Raw genomic sequence first — 23,459 nt, 5'->3', positions numbered from 1 at the left:
TTATACAAAACTTCTTTCTATGAATGAAATCATAGAATCAGTCCCTAACCCTGCCTAAAAATGTAGTGAGTATGTAAAGCCCCATGCAGATCTTAAGATGAAATATGAATGTGAACTATTATAAAGTATGAAATCTTACCAGTGTATATCTGCATATTCTCCCCATTCTTTTCAGTAAGAAGAAATACAGCAAAGGTTTTTTCACTTGTGCAGGAAAGAATTTAAAGCTAACTTTGCAGAGAGATAATAAGATGCCCTTGAGGAGAATGCTGTTTCATTTCTAAATCTCACCTGTCTTCTGTGCATAGCTTAGCCTTTTTTTTTTCTGGCAGGAAACCTAGTAGGTAAAAAAGCCAACCTATGGAAAGATGTGGAGGGGATATGCACACACATGTAACTTTTATGTGATATGCTATATATCATATCCCATATTACTTATGGCATATTTATATAAAAATAATATATTACATTTTATATATGTATATGCAAATTTGTATGTGTACACATATACAATGTAATACACTGCATATATTATATGAAAATGCAATATGTAATATATAATATGACATGGAACACACTACAAAAATATTACACACACATATAATTCTTCATGTACCTTCAAAGAACTCTTGCTATCATAAAAGGAAGCACACCTCCATGCCACTTGACATAACTTTAGATGATAAACTTGAGTGACTGATTTTCATGAGTTTCAGCCAGGGAAGAGTAAGTGTGGGCTAATTATGCCCGGAGTAGACTTTCTAGAGTTCAAATCACAAAAGACTGAAACTCACTGACAATAGACACTCAGGATAGCCTTATTAGTCCAGTCATATCTTAAATCAAACCAAGGTATTATGACCTTATGGTAAAATAAAGACATTTGTCAAGTCATGACCTTGAAAAATTTAGCTATCCCTCATTGGAACATTGGAACACCCCTCTCCCTCTCCTTGTCAGAATAAATTGAATCTTGTAATGCAAGTAAAGGATAATTTTTTTAAATTAAAAAAACAGCAATTTAAAAAACGATATTGGGGGAAAGTGAAAGATCAAAGATAATATGGATTCGCTATGTATTTTGGATGGGAAAAGATAGCAAAAACATAGAATTATTTAACTGTTTTATTCTGTTTGTTTGCCTTAACAAAGAAAACAGCTTTAGAAAGGAAAGGTCAAAAACAAAAAAAATGATTAACTGGGTATTAAATGTGACAAAAAGTGATGAAGAGAGGTAGTAGCTGTCCTCTTTTTGGGTCCTTAAGCCAAGACAAACTACATGTGAAGCTACAGAAAGAACTCAGAGATGTAATTGCTGAGACACTGTCAGTGATCTTTGATAAACCATTTAGAACTGGGTAAGTAACACAGGACTGAAAGTAAGCACAAATCATAATACTCAAAAAACAGAATACATTCTTCAGTCTATAGGATAGCGAACTTGATTTTGATTACCAGAAAAATGCCAGAATGTGCTTTTTGGAGTTTGGTTTGTGTACACTCAACAATAGAAGCACAAATCATTAACAACTAGCATGAGTTTATCAGGAGTATACCATACCAGACTAACCACACATCCTTTCTTTTTTTTTTTCCTCCAGGTTACTGACACATATCAGTATATCAGTATAATATCTAAGATTAGTCTACCTAGACTTTAGTAAGATATTTGACAAAGTGTTTCTTTATATATTTTTGAATGAAAGACAGATAGGAATGTTGTTTTTAGTGGAAAGAACATTTGACTTGGAGTCAGAAAAGGCCTGGGCTTGAATCTTGACTTTGGTGCTTAATAGTTGTGTGACTACGTGCAAATCATTTAACCTCTGATCCTCAGTTGCCTCACCTACAAAATGAGGATAGCAGTATCTTTAATTGCTTACCTCACAGTACCATTGTTAAGATCAACTGAGAAGATGTATTTAAATTTTGACTTTGATAATTATTTGTTCTGTGACCATGGGTAAGCCATTTAACTTCTGAGCTCCAGTTTTGTTTTTCCTCCATAAAAGAGAGATAGCAATAATTGTAGTAGTTCCAGAGTGTGAAACCAGTCAGGAATTAGCTTAGTTCTAGAGCGCAGGATCAATTCTTATCACTTATCATGGGAAGGACTTCAATCAACAAGCATTTATTGAACACTTATGTTGCAAACATTTTATTAAGCATTGTGTTACAAAAACAAACATGAAGCAGTTTTTGCCTCTATGAGAAAAATAGAGACAGAGACAGACAGATACAGAGTGACATGTATATAAATACATGCAGAACAAAAACAAAATTAATATATTGTGGTGACTTTGAAAGGGAAGGCACTAGAAGCCAAGAGCATCTGGGAAATGTATTTCCAAATTCTGCTTCTTCCGACCTGCCTTTTAATAAAGGAATAAAACTCATTTATGATGGTAATCACTTTATGTGCTACCCATAGAAGTTTAGAAGAATAAAGTATGTCATTTAGAAAGGGGCTTCCCCCACTAGATTGTAAACTCCTTGAGGACAGGGACAGTTTTTGTTTTTATTGTATTCGTATCACCAGTGCTTATCACATTGTCTGGTATACAGAAGGCTCTTAATAAATGTTTATCAACTGACTTCAGAGGACATCTAGGCCAAACAAGAAAGTCATTTAACTTTTCTCTGTCATGAATATAAATGACAGAGAAGATGCTACCCTAAATTGGTAGAAATTTGCTTATCTTGGAGTTCTGTATACCAATGAATGGAATCATAGGTTCAATTTCTTATCAAAAAATAAATCAAGTGTCATTTTTAGCCTTCCTGTGTATATTGTATTATTGAGTCTTAGTTGCTTTATGTGTGTATTTGTTCTACTCTACGTAGATTATGTTTTTTTGAGTTCTCTTGCCTCTTTTATGCTTTCTATGGTGTCTGCTTCAGTGTCTATCACATGTTTGATATTTTTAAAATAGCATTTGAATGGCTTATTAACTGATGGTAATAAAAAGAATGACTATAAACCCAGTCCAAATTGAGGAATGTAAATATGTGCTTGCTAATATTTAAGTTTTGTTTTGCTTTTTAGATTAAAACAAAATCCTCTTTGAGCATATACCTACCTTTGCACACATTCTCTGAATTGTATGTGTCATTATATGTTGATGTTTATATAGTTGAAATTAAGAACACAGACATTCTCTAGACAATTTTCTGTAGATTAATGTAATAGGGAAAAAAGTTAATGTTTATGGTATAGAACAATTAAAGGAGTGTTGTATAAGTTCAAATTTGAAAGCCTATTGTGGAAGCAAAGAGATATTTGCATTTTTTTTAAAATCAGGATCAATTCAGCAAATGTCAGGTTACATAAGTCTACAGAGGATCCAGTGCTCCAACAGTTGGTAAAATAGCATTCATTTCTACTGTATTGGGCAATGAAAACAATTGAATTTTTGGACTTTTAAATTGCTTTAAAAATTACCTTAAAATACAGAACTGCCACCAATCTGATATCTGAAGACAATCTAGCATATCAGGCCCTTGTGATTTAGTATTATACTGGTCAAATTTAAAAGGTTCTGTCGGTTGGGCTTTTAGGTATCTTTCTGTTTTTGTTCTATGTTTCTAATAGATGACTGATCACCAAGGGTCAATCTGTGCCTTTACAATGACTTTCTTAATATTGAAGAGCTTATTATCTAATGAAAATACTTGTTCTCCAAGGTATATGATTTTGGGCTGGTCTTTTTGAATACCTCTTTCTGTCAGACCTTGTCCTTCTTTGGAATCTGCCATTTTGTTTTGCTTCAAAAATACAGGCATGTCAGTAGATGAGCCAGAAATACCTCTCCTATATATGTATCTGGGCTCATTTGTATCTCCCACTTTCACCTATAAATTCATTGAGAGGAAGTACCTTTTAAAATTTTTATTTTGCTTGTTATTATTCCCAGTTCCTGGTCCAGTCAATACTCTGAACAAAATTGGTACTTAATAAATGTTTTGCTATGACCAGACAGTTCTTTCCCAATTGAATGTAGCAAAGGGATTCCTGGGTCCCAAGAAGGATAGGCAGTAATTATTATAATTCCCTCAAGAAAGAATTGGAATCTATGGCTTTGAGGCCCATGGTCTGTGCATTGGTGAATATGTTTTCTCTTCCACAGTATGCTATTTTTGGCCATAAGCTCCATCTCAACACAGCACAATAGATCAGATTTTCAAAGTTACAATGAATAAAAAGGTGTGTAAATTTCTGTGCACACATGCGCATATATGAGATGTGACTGGAAAAAGGAGGGGGAAAATGGTAGGAGAAAAGAGAACATGAGAATATCATAGGCATATTGGCTCACTTCCAGGACTGAGGGACTCTGCTTGCCAGAAAGAAAATGCATGATCCAAAATTATATTATCTTTATGTTTTCCAAATTTCAGTGAAATCAATTACAAAGCAAAATTCCCATTTCATTTGAAAACCATCAATGACTTAAATTTTGTAATTGAGGAAAGGTGACTTCTAAGAGAATGGATATTTATAGCCTATGATCAAGGAATGACTCCAAGTAAATAATTGTTTTACCATAGGGAGCTCAGAGTCCATGAATTTCCATTTGTTTGTCAAATTCTGTACTTGAAATTAGTTGGTGGGTCTTGGGAGCAGTGCTAGAAATAAAAGCAAAAGGGCACAACTCAATATGGCCAAAAAGTAGGGTTTTTAGATGTGTTAAAATCAGACACATTGTTTCAGACATCTTTCTAAAATAATGCAAAAATTATCAAGAAAGGGTACAATGCTACTTTGAATGAGTTAGTCATGAAGATTTCCAGTTGAGTTTATAGTGGAGATTATACTAAGTGAAATTGGCACAACAAGAGAAATAGGTAGCTCACTAAACTACAGGTCAGACACCTTGACTGGCTGTCATTTCTGTACTGTGAGACTTGGAGTGAATTATTTAACTTTCCTTGTCAGGTCAATAGAAGGCATCATGCCTGTCACATTTGTTGTGGGGATGTTGCGAAACCTGATTATGAAAAATGTCAAAAATGCATCTAATCCTTTCCTAGTAGAATGGAGATATAACAGTGCAAGGTATTTTTTTCCCCTCATTTTATATAGAAATGTCACCTGCTTACTATGGCAAGGGAGTTCAGACCTGTGAGTTTCACAGAGATTAAGTTTCATGGAATCAGTCATGTCTACATTGTAAAGGATGATAAAATATCCTTATATGTATCTGTGTCTTTACTAAAGTTTTACTTGGATTCTTCACAATACAGATGTGACTCTGGTTTTATAGAGGTTATTCCAATGAAATACAAGCTCCTACTAATTTGGAAAATCTTTATATTGCTTAAAAAGGCTCCTTACCAAAAGACTGGTTAATAAATAATGATTCCAGGGCCATACCAACTCGTCAGGGAAAAGCTCTAGAGGATAGTATATGCCCAGGGAGAATATGGCTTTTTTGATGAAGAGAACTATCTGTACTATATTCTTATAGTCAGAGATATAACTAAGAAATTTTGTGCCCAGTGAAAATTTAGTTGAGTTTGGGGCAGCTGTCAACAGAGGCTAGTTCACCTTGATTAGGTGGAGTAACACTGGGATGTAGTCACAGTGGAAAAAGGAATGGCTTGTCCTCTATCAGACTGACTACAGACCCTGGAGCTGACTGATGACTCCTAACTCCTGAGCTCTCTGGAAAATTGGGGTGGTGGTAGTGGTATTAATAGTGATGGTGGTGGTGATAGTAGTGGTTATAAAAGACAAGGAAAATACAAGACACAGAAAAGGGGCAAGTACCCAGGCATGGACATACATACACAGTTCTAGGCAAGCAGATGGCCATGATGAGTGAGGATCACTAGCCAGAGGGTTGCAAATGGAAGCAAGCATACCATTCTTCTTCTCTATCCATGTTGCTAAGATCATAGATTTGGATCTAGTAAGTATCTAGGAGATCTTCTAGTTCAATCTTAGTTTTTGAATGAAGAAACTTAGCTCTGCAGAGTCTATCCACAGTTGCATCACAGGCAAGACTTGAATATAGATCATTTAATACTAGAGTCAATACGCTTTCCAATATACTGCAGTGCCTACTTGATTTCCTGATCAAAACTACAGTTTGATTTAGTTTGTGTTCTGCCTATAGAGCCAAATGTTATCAAACGCAAGGTCATAGAATCATCCATCCCTTAACAAGTTCATGTAGGTATATCTAACAACTTTGATAGTCATGTCTATTTCACTTATGAGTTCATTGCTTTCCTTACTAGTGACACATAACAGTGACTTTTAGTACTTAGCCCGATTTAAACTGGGGTTATGGCAGTGAGAGGATTCAGCAGACAGAACACTGGGCTCAGGAAGGCCGAGTTCAAATTCAACCTCAGACACTTATTTACTTTGTAACCCTAGGCAAGTCACTTAACTTCTGTTTCTGTTTTCTCATCTGTACAATGGGGATAATAATGGCACTGATCTCCTGAGGTAGTTATGGGGATCAAATCAGAACATTGGAAAGAGCTTAGCACAGTACATGACACATAGTAAGCACTATGTAAATGTTAACTATTATATTATTATTATTATTATTATTAATTATTAATTTGGAAATACAGATACATTACATTTTTTATGTGTTCTTCATTGACCTGAGTTCCAAGTGAATATTCAAATTCCTGTTCTAACATGGTAATCACACATTTTAGATAGTTTATAAGGTACTATTGATCACATTTCTGTAGGATTTGTGTAAATTGTAATACTAGGTTTGTTTTGGGAAAAAAATATTAAAGGGGATATTTTAAAGCAGTAAAATTTCATGTGTGTGTATACATACACATACACACACACATATACATATATATGTATATATATATGTAGTTTGAGGGCAGACCATAGTACCCACCACAAAGCAAGTGTTTAATGAATGCTTTGGGTATTATTCTAAAACATGAAGTAAACAAAGGGCTACCCTTTTTATTTGTTTTACTATTTTTGTTAAATGAAAAAAATGTCTGATAATATTTATGTCAGGGTGGCCTCTATTTTATTTTTATCCTATCTCACTTCCTGGTAATCAATTAAGCTTTAATAGGCTCTAAATGTGTGGTTCTCAACCATTTTCAGGAACAAAAAAAACAATGGACCGTGTGCTTCCTCTCATTTTCCATAACAAAAACAAAATAAAGCAAAATTTCCATTATTTCAGAATTAATGAGAATTCTGGTATTTGTTCTTGATGAAAGGGAACTCTTTCTTAAATTAAATGATATTTATATAAATTACTACTACTACAGGCAGTCTTTGGATTAATTTAATGAGGTAATGTCAATGTGTGGAATGTCCACACAAATTATATGCATAGTCATATCCATTCATTCATTCATCTGATTCCTTAAATTACCATATGTGTGTATGTGTAATGTGTACACATATTTATACATCTATCAATATATGGATATATATTTGTAAAATGTCTATTTATCAAGCATTATGTTTAATCAATCAACAGACATTTATTAAATGCCTATTATGTTCTAGGAATTGTATTAAGCACTGAGCATACAAAAAGAAGCAAAAGATAGGTCTTGCCCTCAAGGAGTTTACAATCTAATGTTCACTGTTAGGAGAGACAAAGTTCATATAAAACAATCTCTGCCCTCCTGGAGTGTAGAGTCTGGTGGAGGGATATGACAAACACACATGTACATCAGTATGATTAAAACAATATAGGGGCAACTAGGTGGCACAGTGGATAGACCACCAGCCCTAGAGTCAGGAGGACCTGAGTTCAAATCCAGTCTCAGACCAAACACTTGACACTTACTAGCTATATGACCTTGGGCAAATTATTGCAATCGCCTTGCAAAAAAAAGAAACAAAAAAAATTACTAAAACTTTAATCCATAGAATTTCCAATATGCTTTTTCTCTGACACATTGGTCTCACTATATCACTCCCTTATTCAAAAATCTTCAATGACTCCAAATTACCTCTCTGCTTGGCCTGTAAAATTCTTCATAATTTGACTTCAGTTTAACTTTCCAGACTAATTCCATATTCCTCTTTCTTATTCCCTCTCTGTTCCAGCCAAACTGGCCTACTTTTTGTTCTTTCTACAAAGCCTTCCGTCTCCCAATGTCAGCATACCTGAGTTGCTTTTCCCCTTTTCCTACTGAACTCACTAGCTCCTTTTAGAGCACCGTTCAAGTGTTACCTCCCCATTCAAGAAGTCTTTTCTGATTTCTGAAAGTTGTTACACTTTCTCTCTATTTATGTAAATAATTTTATGTTTATTTTGTATATAACCTGCATTTACTTTCTAGTGACTGCCTCTTCCCCCAGGCAGGAGAATGCAAACTCTTTGAGAGGCCAGGTTTATCTCACTTCTGTTTCTGCTTTCCTAGTGCATAGTGAAGTGCTTAGCACATAGTAGGCATTTGGTAAATAATAGTTGGTTGATTTTTAATATTTCAGTGGATCTGATATCAAATAAGAAAATATTTGTGTTAAGTACAATATCTGCCACATAGTAGACAATACATTCTGGATCCCTCCCCTCCCTTCATTGATATGAGCACTCCTTCCAATATTGTAGTGCACAATCCATCCATGCTTATCTATCCTGTCCTTTATCTATATACCCCAATAATCTGCCACTATGGATCCAGCCAATACCCTGGGGACCTTCCACTGAAACTCTTGCCTTTGTGTGGACATTCCACACATTGACATTACCTCATTAAATTAATCCAAAGACTGCCTGTAGGATTTTAGTAAGCATTAGTGATGTTCAGATTGTACTCAGGGAACATCCATTCTAAATACTTATCTAGAGGCTTAACAAAATAAAATCCATTTTTTTTTCTTTTTGAAAAAAATTTATTTATATAGAATGGAGGGATGAGCCTTACCATTGTAGGTGATGATTTAGAAAGAAAACACTTATTAGCCTGGTCAATTTTGGTTTAGGGGTACTACTTTATTATCAGAAAGAAATAATGAAAAGATATGACCTTCTGTTTCTATTTTTTTTTAATGAAAAGACTAGGCAAGCAGTCCATGGAACACTTTGATAGACACTCACCCATTTTCTTTCTAAAAAGGAGTACACTCTTCTTTGGGCTATTTCTAATAGATGGGTAAGTGAGTCCCATTAGATATAGTCATTCACAGATAAAAGTCCAATAACAGTGAACTCACAGTTAAAGTCTAATCACATTTTAATTTTATTATACCCTCTAACTACAACTAGCATCAGCAATGGCTAGTTTAAGGATTCTTTCTTGTGATGTTTAAATGCAAAGCCTTAAGTTTTATTCTGTCAGAATTTACTCTGCTTTAGCATCTCACACAATCTGATAGCACATGATGATTTAAGACAATTAGCTGAATCAAAGAAAACCAAAGTCTTACCAGTCTAGTAAACAACATTTTCAGGATGCAGGGAAATAATTTTTCTGAAGACATTTATGCTCAATTCAATTTAACCCTTTCATATATTGAATAGCTCTTGGTCCTTAGTTTTCACAACTATTAAATCAGTTTAGACTAAGTGGCAACTAAGGTCCCTTTAAGTTCTAGGTCTATAATCCACTGAAAGTGTATGAAAAGCATATTCTCATTTTCCAAAGGAACAGCAGTTTTACAGATTTGAGTATTCACTCCTGCGACATGAATCAAAATGTATCCATACTTAGCAGTCCAGTATAACTCTCATCTATGTCCTTTTACAAGTTCACCAGAGGGGATCCATCCTTCATACTGGGAATACTTCTCACCTTTTCTTGATATTGTTAGAATTACCAGTTGAGCTCTTGGTCTGTACTTGATTATGCCTTATGCATTCATGATGTGATTGACATCTCTCTCTCTCTCTCTCTCTCTCTCTCTCTCTGCTTATCCATTTTTCTTTTTATCTATCTATCTATGCAGCCATACATTTATTGGATACACCTCTTTACTCGTTTTCTACTGCATGATTAAATACTTGTTTGTAAAGTGTTGTTGCCTGGAAATACCTTCAATAGCCTTTTTTTGAACTTCATCTTTCTAGAACTCTCTGCAGCCTCTAAGACTGTCAAAGACTTTCTTCCCTTTGATACTCTCTTCTCTCTAAGTTCACATGGCGCCACTCTGTTTTTGTTCTCCTCCTGCCTATTTGACTGCTGCCTCTCAGTCTCCTTTGATGGATTTTCATCCAGGTAAATTCCCTGGGACTCTGTTCTGGGATCATTTCTCTCCTTCTTCTCTGTTATTTTATTTACTTATCTCAACAACTTCCACGGATTTAATGATCATCTCACTGCCTGTTGATATAGCAAACTTGATGTTCTGTAGAAATCTTATCCTGAACATGTCCAAAACTTAACTATTGTCTTTTCCCCTAAGAACCACACTTCCCTATTATTGTCAAGGGCACCTACATCCTTGACTTCTCGCTCTGTCTCACTACTCATATCTAATCAATTGACAAGCTCTGTCTATCTTAATCTTCAGAATCTCTCTCCAATATGCCCCCTTCTCTTTTTTGACACTGCCATTACAAAAGTGTAGGCTATTATTAAGGCAATAGCTTCCTAGATAATCTCTCTGTTTCAAGGCTGTTCCCCCTTTCTATCCATCCTCTACTCAATTATAAAATTAATCATCCTAAAGTGTAGGACTGACTATGTGATACACTTATTCAATAATTACCAAGTGTTCTGTATTACCTTTAGGATCAAAAGTAAAATTCTCTATTTAACATTCAAAGCCCTTCACAATTTGGCCCTTAACATTTTCAGGCTTCTCACACCTTGCTTTTTCATCATAAACCCTAGCATATAATGACATTTGACTTCTTGCTGTTCCTCACTGAAGACACTCTATCTTCAAACATTTTCACTGGCTTTCCCTCCATGACTATCCATTTTCATCTCTACCTCCTGGCCTCCTTCAATCCCACTTAAGATTCTGCCTTCTAACAGAATTCTCAAACAGTCTCCCTTAATTCTAGTGCTTTTCTTTCTATCTTCAGCACTAAGCCCAATGTCTAGTAGATGGTAAGCCCTTAACAAATGTTTATTGACTAACATTTTCAATGGCATGTATGTATACACACATGTATGCATATATTTTATTTAAATGTAATGTTGATTCTTGTGCAAAACCAACAAAATTGTAATTCTGTTGATGAAGGGGTCTCTGATAGGGAACTTCTATCAATTCAGAATTGTAACTTCTCTGCAATATTGTAGTCTCAGTGGGCTGCCTAGAGGTCTGAGAACTGAAATGAACTACTCAGTGTAACATGACCAACATGCATCAGAAATAGGACTTGAAACTAGATTTTCTAGGTCCCAAAGCCAACTCTCCATCTACTATTTGGATTGCAATCAGCACAATGTGATTTTAAAAAAAAGAAAATCTGTAGGGCATTTATTTTTATCACTAAGTGCCAGGATAGTGATTTAATCAATGTTGGTTTCTATTTAGTGATACAAATTGCCACCCCTTAATGACTGAATATCCTGTGCAACTATAATACACACACACACACACACACACACACACACACACACACTCACACACACATATATACCCTTTATGTACATATATATACATATATAAAGACATATATGTAAGTACCACGTATGTGTTTACATACACAGGCCTTGAAGGCATTTGTTTTGTTTCACCTTGCAACTTATTAGAAGATATTTGTTCTTTTTTTCTTTTTTACCCAAATCAGATAGGTAAAAAAAGAGGGAAAGAAAATAGATTTCTCTTAATCTTTTTAAATAGAAAGTAGAGAATGGTGTTGCTAGAGATGTGAAATGTCACATGAACTTTCAGATGAGGTCACTGTATTATTAGTTTTATTTGATTATTTTGCCGTGTTGAAAGAGACCTCTTTAGAAGTAGAAGTAATTCATATGCGTCATTTAAAAAATATCAAGAACACTTTTAAAAATATTTAGAAAGTAATGGTGGACATTAAGGAGGCAACGAAGTAAAATAAAGAGTTCAAGCATTGAAGCCAATGGGCTTGGATGATTCCCTAAGAATCCTTCTAGCTTTTCCATGATAGTTTGGTAAGAAAATGGAGGGTGGTTGTAAGCCCTCATTTAGCCTGTATCTCAAAATCATATATATCTTTGCTATAAAACTTTCTCTTGTTTTTCTACCAGGTAGTTAGACTTTTTGGCTATCAAGTGTAAAGGAATATTGATTTAGCACCTCAACAACAAAAACAAACATCACATGAGGAAGCTACTAAATGTTCTCTCAGAAATAACTTGGGAACTGTTGTACATGTCTCCCCAGCACTAGCCTTGTGATATCCTGGTACATCTTTCACCTACCACAGGCCACTCTACTATACCTCCAACTTAGGATGCTTTTCTTGCCAGTTCTCTTAGGGATGGTTTCTGATTCTTCTTCCACATGCATAAATCCCCAGTTATACCTCTGGTTGCAGGTAAATGGGGGGGAGCAGGAACCAATGAGGGGACATAAAATGGTGTTGTAGAGGTATAATCAATTAATTATACAGTACTTATTAACCATCCACTATATTCCAAAGAGTTCTAATGTCTACACACATGTAGACAAAGAATTAAACAATTTCTAATCATAATATTTTGCAGTGAATTTGATTTGGAGAATGAAGGAGATTGGACAATCAATAATTACTTCTGGGTTTTGATCCAGAGGAATTGAGCATATGGTAAAGGGAACAGAAACATGGAGGAAGATAATGTTCATGAAGTGAGAATGGGTGGGATGATGAATTTATTTTTGGTCACACAGAGTTTGAGGTTTCAGTGGAGAATGTAGGTGAAAATGTCTATTAGACATTTAGAGATGTAGAGCTAGAGGTCAGTGGAGCAGTGAGGACTAGATTTAAACATTTGAGAGTTAGATGAATAAGGACAACAATTGAATACATGAAAACCTTAGAGGTCATCAAGGCAAGAAGGGAAGAAAAGAAGAGAGGAGAGGAGAGAGAATGGAAGGGAAGGGAAGGGAAGACAAGAAAATAATTGACAGAAGGTTAGGCTATACCCATATTCAAGTATTTGGAGGAAAATTGAAACTGGAGAACGAAGTCATATGTACATGTAGGAGAATGATTAAAAACAATGTTGTGGATATCTTTCATAGCCTATCCAAGATAGGATAGAGTATCCAAGAGGAGTTATGTCATCAAAGTCCACTGATAAGAAAAGGTCAAGAAGATTGAGGACAAGAAAAAAAACACTATTGGACCTTCTATTAAACAAAACACTGATGTCCTTTGACAGAAAAAAACAATCAGTAGGTTTTAGGGGTCAGAAATAAGATTACAAGGGATTAAGAAATGAGTGGCAAGAGTTGAAGGATATGAATATTGTTCCTCTGAGTTTAGCTGTGGGATAACAGAATCAAAGGAAGGATAGGGAAGAGCTGAACATTTCTGATTATGGAAGAGGAGACTATATAGAGAAATGATGGACTTCCACTTCTAGGAGCTAAGATGGCAGAGTAAAAAGGTAGTCTCTCTCACCCTACCCAATCAACCTCTGAAATTCCAGAATATATCACCCTGGGAAAAACCCTGGAACAGCTGAACCAGACAGGGAGCAGAAGTCCAGTAGCCCAGGTAGGTTGAGGGATTAAGAGGAAAGGCACTTCTTGCCCTTGGGGCAGAGGAGAAGTACAGAACTGGAGTCATCTAAGCAAGCTACAAGAAAGTCCCACTTTAGCATACCATGAGGAGATCCTGAAACCCAAGTGGTGGAGCAGGCAAACACCAACACCTGGACCTCCTAGTGCTTCAGTGAGGGTGGGGGAACCTGTGGAAACCAGCTCAGAAAACCACCAGCTTCGTTGGCAAACAGGTCTCCCAGTGCCTCAGCAAAAATAAGGGAAGCAGCACTACAAAGGGCTCCAGGCAGAGAATCACCCTGCAACATCTATCCAAAAGGAGCTGAAGAAAGTGAAAAGAAAGGAAAAGCAGGCAACCTAGCACTACCCTAGAGCTCCAGCCTTGTTGATTCCAGCCAAATACCAGGTAAGCTGCCAGAACCCTACAGCCTCCAATTGCCAACATCGGAGGTCCCAGCACACAAAGCCAGTGACCAAGACCTAGGCCCCCAACACGAGAAGTTTGGGTTAGTGCCCTCTACTCCCCAGCAGTAGAGCTCAAGCTCTTTAAAGACCAAGGAATAATGAAGCACCATGAGCAAAAAGAAATGTACCATAGATTCATATCATGAGAACAGTGAAGATCAAGGCAAAAATTGTGAAGGGGACAATACTGTCAAGAAACCCACATGTGGAACCTCAAAAGGGAATATGAACTGGTCTGAAGCCCAAAAAGCCTTCTTAGAAGAGCTCATGAAGGATTTTAAAAGTCAAATAATAGAGGTAGAAGAATCCTTAAGAAATGCAGTTGTAAAAAAGTACACTGAGAAATGGTGAAGATGGGAGACAAGGATTAATTTTGGCATGCTAAAGGTTCCCCAAATTAAATCTTAAGAAAATTATGAAAGTACACAAAGGATCTGTGATTTTTAAAATTAATTTATTTTGATTTATCAAGAATCACTTCCATATGCTTTTGAGTTTAAAATTTTTCTCCCCCTTTCTCCCCACCACCCTCCCCAAGATGGCACATAATCTGATATAGGCTATACATACACACACACACACACACACACACACACACACACACACACACATATGTATATATATGTAATATATACACATTTTTATTAAACATATTTTCAGATTAGTGATGTTGTAAATAAAAATTAGAACCATTAGGAGGAACAACCAGAAAGAGGAAACAAAACTCAACAGAAGAGAAAAAAATTGCAAACACTATGTTTTTATCTGCATTCAAATTCCATAGTTCTTTCTTTGGAAGTGGATAGCATTTTCCATCATGAGACCTTTGGAGATATCTTAGATCCTTGTATTGCTGAGAAGGGCTAAATTTATCATTGTTAGTCATCTCACAATGTGGCTGTTATTGTGTACAACATTCTCTTTGTTCTGCTCACTTCACTCAGCATCAGAGCCTACAAGTCTTTCCAGATTTTTCTGAAGTCAGCCTGTTCATCATTTCTTATACCATAATAGTATTCCATTACATTCATATACCACAACTTGCTCAGCCATTTCTCAATTGATGGGCATCCTCTCAATTTCCAATTCTTTGCCACCACAAAAAGAGGTGCTATGAATATGTTTGTACATGTGGGTCCTTTTTCCCTTTTTTATAATCTCTTTGGGATATAGCTCTAGAAGTGGTATTGCTGGGTCAAAAGGTGTGCAAATTTTTATAGCACTTTGGGCTTAGTTCCAAATTGCTCTCCAAAATGTTGGATCATTTCACAACTCCACCAACAATGCATCAGTGTTCCAATTTTACCACATTTCCAACATTTATCATTTTCTTGTTTTATGATCTTGGCCAATCTGATAGGTGTGATGTGGTACCTCAGAATTGTTTTGATTTGCATTGTTCTAATCAATAGTGATTTATAGCATTTTTCATATGACTACGGGTGGCTTTAATTTCTTCATCTGAGAAATGCCTGTTCATGTCCTTTGACCATTTCTCAATTGGGGAATGACTTGTATTCTTATAAATTTGACTTAATTCTGTGTATATTTTAGAAATGGGGTTCTTATCAGAGAGATTGGTTGTAAAAATTATTTCCCAATTTTCAACCTTCCTTCTTATATTAGTTGCATTGGCTTTGTTTCTGCAAACACTTTTCAATTTAATGTAATCAAAATTATCCATTTTACTTTTCTTACTGGCCTCTATCTCCTGTTTGGTCATGAATTCTTCTGTTTTCCATAAATATGACAGGTAAACTATTCCTTGTTCTCCCAGTTTGCTTATTGTATCAATCTTTATATCTAAATCATGAACACATTGACTTTATTTCGGTATATGTTATGAGATTTTGATCAATGTCTAGTTTCTGCCATATTCTTTTCCAGTTTTCCTAGCAGTTTTTGTCAGAGTGGGTTCTTATCCAAGAAGCTGGAGTCTTTGGGTCTATCAAATAATGGATTGCTATAGATATTGACTACTGTGAGTTACATACTTAACCTATTCCACTGATCCACCACTCTATTTCTTAGACAGTACCAAGCAGTTTTGCTGATTGCTGATTTATAATACAAGTTAAGATGTGGAATTGCTAGGCCACCTTCTCCTGCATTTCTTTTCATTAGTTTGCTTGATATTCTGGAGCTTTTGTTCTTCCAATTGAATCTTGCTATTATTTTTTCTAACTCCATAAATAACATTTTGGTAGTTTGATTGGTTTGGCACTGAACAATTGTCATTTTTATTATATTAGCTTAGCCTACCCATATGCAATTGATGTTTCCCAATTATATAAATCTGGCTTTATTTGTGTGAAAAGTGTTTTGTAATTGTCTTCATATAGTTCCTGGGTTTGTTTCAGGAGGTGGAATCTTAAAATTTCATAATGTCTACTATAAGTTAAAATGGAATTTCTCTTTCTGTCACTTGCTGTTGGGCTTTGTTGGTAATACATAGAAATGCCAATGATTTATGGTAGGTTTATTTTATAGCCTGCCTCTTTGCTAAAGCTGTTTATTGTTTCAAGTAGTTTTTTACTTGATTCTCTAGGATTCTCTAAGTATATCATCATGTAGTGTAAAGAGTGATAGCTTTGTCTCTTCTTTGCCTATTCTAGTACCTTCAATTTTTTTTTTCTTCTCTTATTGCTAAAGCTAACATTTCTAGTACTATATTGAACAACAGTGGTGGTAATGGACATCCTTGTTTCACTCCTGATCTTACTGGAAATGCTTGTAGCTTGTCCCCATTACATAGGTTGCCTCCTGAAGGTTTTAGGTAAATGTTACTTGTTATTTTAAGGAAGACTCCATTTATTCCTGTCCTGTCTAGTGTTTTTAATATGAATGGGTGTTATATTTTGTCAAAAGCTTTTTCTGCATCTTTTGAGATGATCATATGGTTTCTGTTAGTTTTAGTGTTGATATAATCAATTATGCTGATAGTTTTCCTAATATTGAAACAGCCCTGCATTCCTAGTACAAAATACTACCTGTTCATAGTGTGTTATTCTTGTGATAAGTTGCTGTAATCTATTTGCTAATATTTTGTTTAAAATTTTTGCATCTATGATCATTAGAGAAATTGGTCTATGATTTTCTTTCTCTGTTTTGACTCTGCCTGATTTAGGTATCAGTACCATATTTGTATCATAAAAAAGAATTTGTAAGACTCCTTATGCACCCATTTTCCCAAATAATCTAGATAGTATTGGAATTAATTGTCCTTTAACTGTTTGATAGAATTCACTTGTTAATCCATGTGGCCCTAGAGATTTTTTCCTAGGGAGTTCATTAATGGCTTGTTCAATTTCTTTTTCTGAGATGGGGTTATTTACCTATTTTACTTCCTCTTCTGTTGATCTGGGCAATTTATGTAAATTTTGTAAATATATATCCATTTCACTATGATTGTCAAATTTGTTGGCATACAGTTGGGCAAAATAGTTCCTGGTTACTGTTTTAATTTCCTCTTTCCTTGGTGGTAGATTCACATTTTTCATTCTTGATAATAGTAATTTGGTTTTCTTCTTTCTTTTTTTAAAAAATTAAATAAACAAAAGGTTTATCTATTTTATTGTTTTTTTTTCATAAAACTAGCTCTTAGTTTTATTTATTAGTTCAATAGCTTCCTTAATTTCAATTTTGTTAATTTTTACTTTGGTTTTCAATATTTCTAATTTGGTGTTTAATTGAGGATTTTTAATTTGTTCTTTTTTCTATTTTTTTTAGTTGTATGCCCAATTCATTGATCTCCTCTTTTCCTATTTTATTTATGTAAGCATTTAGAGATATAAAACTTCCCCTTAGAAATGCTTTTGTTGCATCCCATACATTTTGGTATGTTTTCTCATTATTGTCATTCTCTTGAATGAAGTTATTGATTGTTTCTATGATTTGTTGTTTGACCCAATCATTTTTTTTTTTGGATTAGATTATTTAGTTTCCAATTATTTTTTAGTCTATCTTTCCATGGCCCTTTGTTACAAATATAATTTTTTATTGTATCTTGATCTGAAAATGATGCATTTAATATTTCTGCCTTTGTGCATTGGATTATGAGGTTTCTATACCCTAGTACATGGTCAATTTTTCTGTATGTGCCGTATAGCGCTGAGAAAAAAGTATATTTCTTTCTATCCCCATTCAGTTTTCTCCAGAGATCTATCATACCTAACTTTTCTAATGTTCTATTCACCTCCTTAACTTCTTTCTTGTTTATTTTGTGGTTAGATTTATCTAGCGCAGAGAGAGGGAGGTTCAGGTCCCCCACTAGTATAGTTTTGCTGTGTATTTCTTCCTGTAACTCCCTGAACTTCTCCTCTAAGTATTTGGATGCTACACCATTTGGGGTATATATGTTTAGTAATAATATTGCTTGATTGCCTATAGTGCTTTTAGCAGGATGTAGTTTCCTTCCTTATCTCTTTTGATAAGATCTATTTTTGCTTTTGCTTTGTCTGAGATTAGGATTGCTACCCCTGATTTTTTTTACTCCAGCTGAAGCATAATATATTCTGCTCCAGCCTTTTACCTTTACCCTGTATGTGTCACTCTTTTTTCAAATGTGTTTCCTGTAAACAACATATTGTAGGGTTATGGTTTTTAATCCATTTTGCTATCCATTTTCATTTTATGGGTGAGTTCATCTCATTCACATTCAGAGTTATGATTACTGTATGTGTCTTTCTCTCCATCCTTTTTTCCCCCCTGTGTATGCTTTTCTTTCTTCTTTATCTTTTTCCCTCCTCATTAGTGTTTTACTTTTGACCACCACCTTCCTCAGTCCCTCCTCCCTTTCTATTAGCCCTTTCTCTTTTCTTCTCCTTTTCCCTTACTGCTTTTTTTCTTCCTTCTATCACCCCTCATTTTTCTTTCCCCTTTTCCCTCCTACTGCCTATGAGGCAAGTTAAATTTCTCTACCTGATTATGCCATTCCCTTCTTGAGTCAAATCTGATGAGAGTAAGTTTCAAACAATGCTCACCCCCCTCTCTTCTTTCTCTCTGTGGTAATAGCATTTTGTGTCTTTTCCTTTAATGTAATTCACCCTTGTCTGCCTCCTCCTTTCTCAGTACATTTTCTTAGATCAGACTAATCCACTTACTTGGATTCATTTAGCCCACTTAATTAGATTTTTTTTTATCATTACATCAAAGTCAATTTATATCCACCCCCTTTATATATACTCCTTTAACATGATGTAATAACAATACAGTTCTCAAGAGCTACAAGTGTCATCTTCCCTTGTAGGGATGTAAACAGTTTGCCCTTATTAACAACATGTTATGTCTTTCTTTCCCATTTACCTTTTTATGTTTCTCTTGAGTCTTGCACTTGGAGATCAAATTTCCTGTTGAGCTCTGGTCTTTTTATCAGGAAGGTTTGGAAGTCCCTTATTTCATTGAATATCCATTACCTCTCCTGAAAGATCATGCTCATTTTTGCTGGGTAGTTGATCCTTGGTTGTAATCCAAGCTCCTTTGCCTTATGGAATATCATGGTCCATGCCCTAAGATCTTTTAATGTAGAAGCTGCAAGGTCCTGTGCAATCCCTACTGTGGTTCCATGATATTAAATTGCTTCTTTCTGGCTGCTTGCAGCACCTTCTCCTTCATCTGGTAATTTTGAAATTTGACTATGATATTCCTTGGTGTTTTCAACTTGGGCTCTCTTTCAGGAGGTTATTGGTGGATTTGTTCTATGGATATTGTACCCTCTGATTTTATGACTTCAGGTAGTTTTACTTTATGATTTCCTGAAAGATACTGTCCCAGGCTCTTTTTTTCATCATGATTTTCAGGTAGACCAATAATTTTTAAATTGTCTCTCCTGATCGATTTTCCAGGTCAGTTGTTTTACCAATGAGGCATTTTACATTTCATCAGGTATTTTATTAGACCTACATTTCCTTATGCAAAGGGGTTAGGTGATTGTATAGCTTATGTGTTTTTGAGGTAAAAATTTCCAAAAAGTATATGCTTTAGTCCTGTGAACATGAGCATAGAGCCTTCTCTCCCTATCTCTGTATGTCTCCTTGTCTTTGTCTCTTTGTGTCTCTGTCTGTATCTCTCTCTTTCTCTCTATGTCACTATCTTTCTGTCTCTCTGTCTCTCTTTTCTCTGTCCCTTCATCTCTCTTTTCCTTTTTCTCTTGTGTTTCTCTTTTTGTCTATCTTAAAATCTCTGCATTTGTCTTTCTGTTTCTTTCTCCTCACTCATGTTCTCTTTCTATTTTGAGTAAAATAAGCTAAGATTCACTATTGCTAATATATGAAAGATATTGGTGTTTTGAAGGTCTCTGTTTAGTTAGAGAATATGGAGAACATCCCCGCCAATACTCTTGTACAGGACTCTGGTGCCCCTTGCTAGAAGAAAACAAGATCATTATTGCATTATTACATTACTCAGGTAGAATTGGCTAATAGAAAATTGTCAATCTGGAGAGAAATATTTAATGCATCACAAGATTCTATCTTTTCCCTTGTGTTAACCCTTTCAGGGAGGATTCTGGGAAAATGGCAAAGTAGATCAGAAAACTCTAAGGTCTTATGATTTTCCTCTACAGAAAACATAAAATAGTACCTCTGGCAAACATAGGGCCATAAAAACAAAGAAGAGTAGAGGCAGAAGAGGGATTCTCCTGGGATGATTGGAGAAGATCTGAAGAAAAATCCTAGATAAGATTTCCTCCCAGGTAAGAGGGGAGCCTCCAGGCTAGAGTCCACTTCAACAACAAGTGACAAGCTCCTTAAACAGCAAGCAGCAAGCCCTCGGGTTAGCTGTTTTGCAAGGCTGCCTTGGCCCCAGCCATAGGAACTTTTACAGTGAGGGTAGTTAAGAGTTGACCTGGAGAAGACAGAGGGAACTTCTGCTGACAAGGAATGCCAGACTCAGACCAGGAACGCAGAGAGTGGCCCCAGAGGGAACCACCACAGCCAGATGAGTGCAGAAACAGTGGGGCAGGGACACCTCTGTTGTGGCACTTACAGGAGTCTGGAGGTCTATTTGAGTTCAAGATTAGAAGGGTGAACTTAAGAGGATTAGAAACACCATCCTTGAGGGGCAGAGCCGAGATGGCTGCATGAAAGCAGTGACTTGCTTGAGCTCTCTCCCAAACCCCTCCAAATACCAGTAAAAAAATGGCTCTAAACAAATTCTAAAGCAGCAGAACCCACAAAAAGACAGAGTAAAACAAAATTTCAGCCAAAGACAGCCTGGATGGTTGATCAGAAAGGCATATTGTATAGGTCAGAGAGAGGAGCACAGTTCAGCATGGGTGTGCAGACTGCAGCTAACCTGGAGCAGGCCTCAGAGGAATGAATCCCAGGCAGCTGTGGCGGTTTCCAGGCTCCTCAATTCACTAACACTGAAGACAAATTAGAAGGTCAGTGGGAAAAGTCTATTTTTTCGGTGAGAGATGAGCTAGGTCAGAGCCAGTTCTACAGTGCAGACCATGGGTGCCAGGACAGTGACTGTGTCCTGAGCTTCTGGGCCACAGACTGAGGGGGAATCAAGTGGCTGGCCAGAGAGGGACTGCAGGGATCTCTTTGTCAGTGCTGAGACAGGAATCTCTTGTTTTGCCAATGCCGGGATCTGGGTCACAGTTCTGGGTGGGCGCGTCCTGGGGTGAGGAGGAGCTCTGGCATGGTGGAGCTTGTAGTGGCTGTGAAGAGGAAACCCTCCTCACAGGTCCAAGAGAGACCTGCTTGTGGCAAGTCACTCAAAGAGCAGAGCACAGGCCAGGAAAAGAGTAAACACCTCAACTCTTATCATGCCACCTTGGAAGAACTCAAAATTTAAAGGTCCCTAGAAGTATCTCTGAAAACCCCCAAAGCTTGGGACAGTATATTCTCCACATTGGAAGCAGACTTTTACCTTAACAAAGAGTTTAAAACTCAAGTAGTTGGCTGAGATCATGAGCAAACCTCGCAAAAAGAGTCAGACTATATTATCTTACTTTGGTGACAAAGATCAAAACATACAACAAAAAAAGAAGACAACAAAGTCAAAGCTCCCACATCCAAAGCCTCCAAGAAAAATATGAATCTGTTGCAGGCCTTGGAAGAGCTCAAAAGGGATTTTGAGAAGCAAGTTGGAGAAATAGAGGAAAAACTTGGAAGAGAAATGAAAGTGATGCAAGAAAATCATGAAAAACAGGTCAACAGCTTGCTAAAGGAGACCCAAAAAAATACTGATGAAAATAACACCTTAAAAAGTAGCCTAACCCAAATGGCAAAAGAGGTCCAAAAAGCCAATGAGGAGAAGAATGCCCTAAAAAGCAAAACTGGCCAAATGGAAAAGGAAGTCCAAAAGCTTACTGAAGAAAATACTTCCTTAAAAATTAGAACAGAGCAATTGAAAGATAGTGACTTTATGAGAAATCATGACACAATAGAACAAATCCAAAAGAATGAAAAATTAGAAAACAATGTGAAATATCTCATTGGAAAAGCAACTGACCTGGAAAATAGATCCAGGAGAGAGAATTTAAAAATTATTGGACTGTGTGAAAGCCATGATCAAAAAAAGAGCCTAGACATCATCCTTCAAGAAATTATCAAGGAAAACTGTCCTGATATAGTAGAACCAGAGGGCAAAATAGAAATGAATGATTCCACCGATCTCTCCCTGAAAGAGATCCCCAAAGAAAACTCCTAGGAATATTGCAACCAAATTCCAGAGTTCCCAGGTCAAGGAGAAAAGATGGCAAGCAGCCAGAAAGAAACAATTCAAGTATGGTGGAAACACGATCAGGATAACACAAGGTTTAGCAGCTTCTACATTAAGGGACTGGAGGGTATGGAATGTGTAATATTCTGGAGGGTAAAGGAGATAGGATTACAACCAAGAATCACCTGCCCAGCAAAACTGAGTATAATCCTTCAGGGGAAAAAAAATGGTCATTCAGTGAAATAGAGGACTTTCAAGCATTCTTGATGAAAAGACCAGAACTGAATAGAAAATTTGACTTTCAAATGCAAGAAGATGAAGGGGTGATATCTGGAGAATAAAATTAAGGTATGAGAGAGGATTATACTAGGAGAAGGAGAAAGGGAAAGGTAGAATGAGGTGCATTGTCTCACACAAAACAGAGAAGAAAAGGTTCTTACAGTGGAGGGGAAACAGGGGAAGGTGAGAGGGAATGAGGGAATCTTATTCTCATAGGATTTGGCTTAAAGAGGGAATAGCATATTGGGTATGGAAATCTTTCTTACCCTACTGGAAAATGGGGGAGGAAGGGGGACAAGACAGCAGGGGGATAATAGAGAGAAGGGCAGATTGTGAAAGGGGTAATCAGAAGGAAGTACTTCCGAGGAGGGACAGGGTGAAAAGAAAGAATAGAATAAATGGGGGGGGCGGAAGGATTAAGGGAAATAGAGTTAGTTTTTCACAA

This window comes from Phascolarctos cinereus, unplaced genomic scaffold (assembly GCF_003287225.1).
Source record: "Phascolarctos cinereus isolate Bilbo 61053 unplaced genomic scaffold, phaCin_HiC Scaffold_5;HRSCAF=322, whole genome shotgun sequence".
NCBI lineage: Eukaryota > Metazoa > Chordata > Mammalia > Diprotodontia > Phascolarctidae > Phascolarctos > Phascolarctos cinereus.
This window is presented reverse-complemented; position numbering follows the sequence as displayed.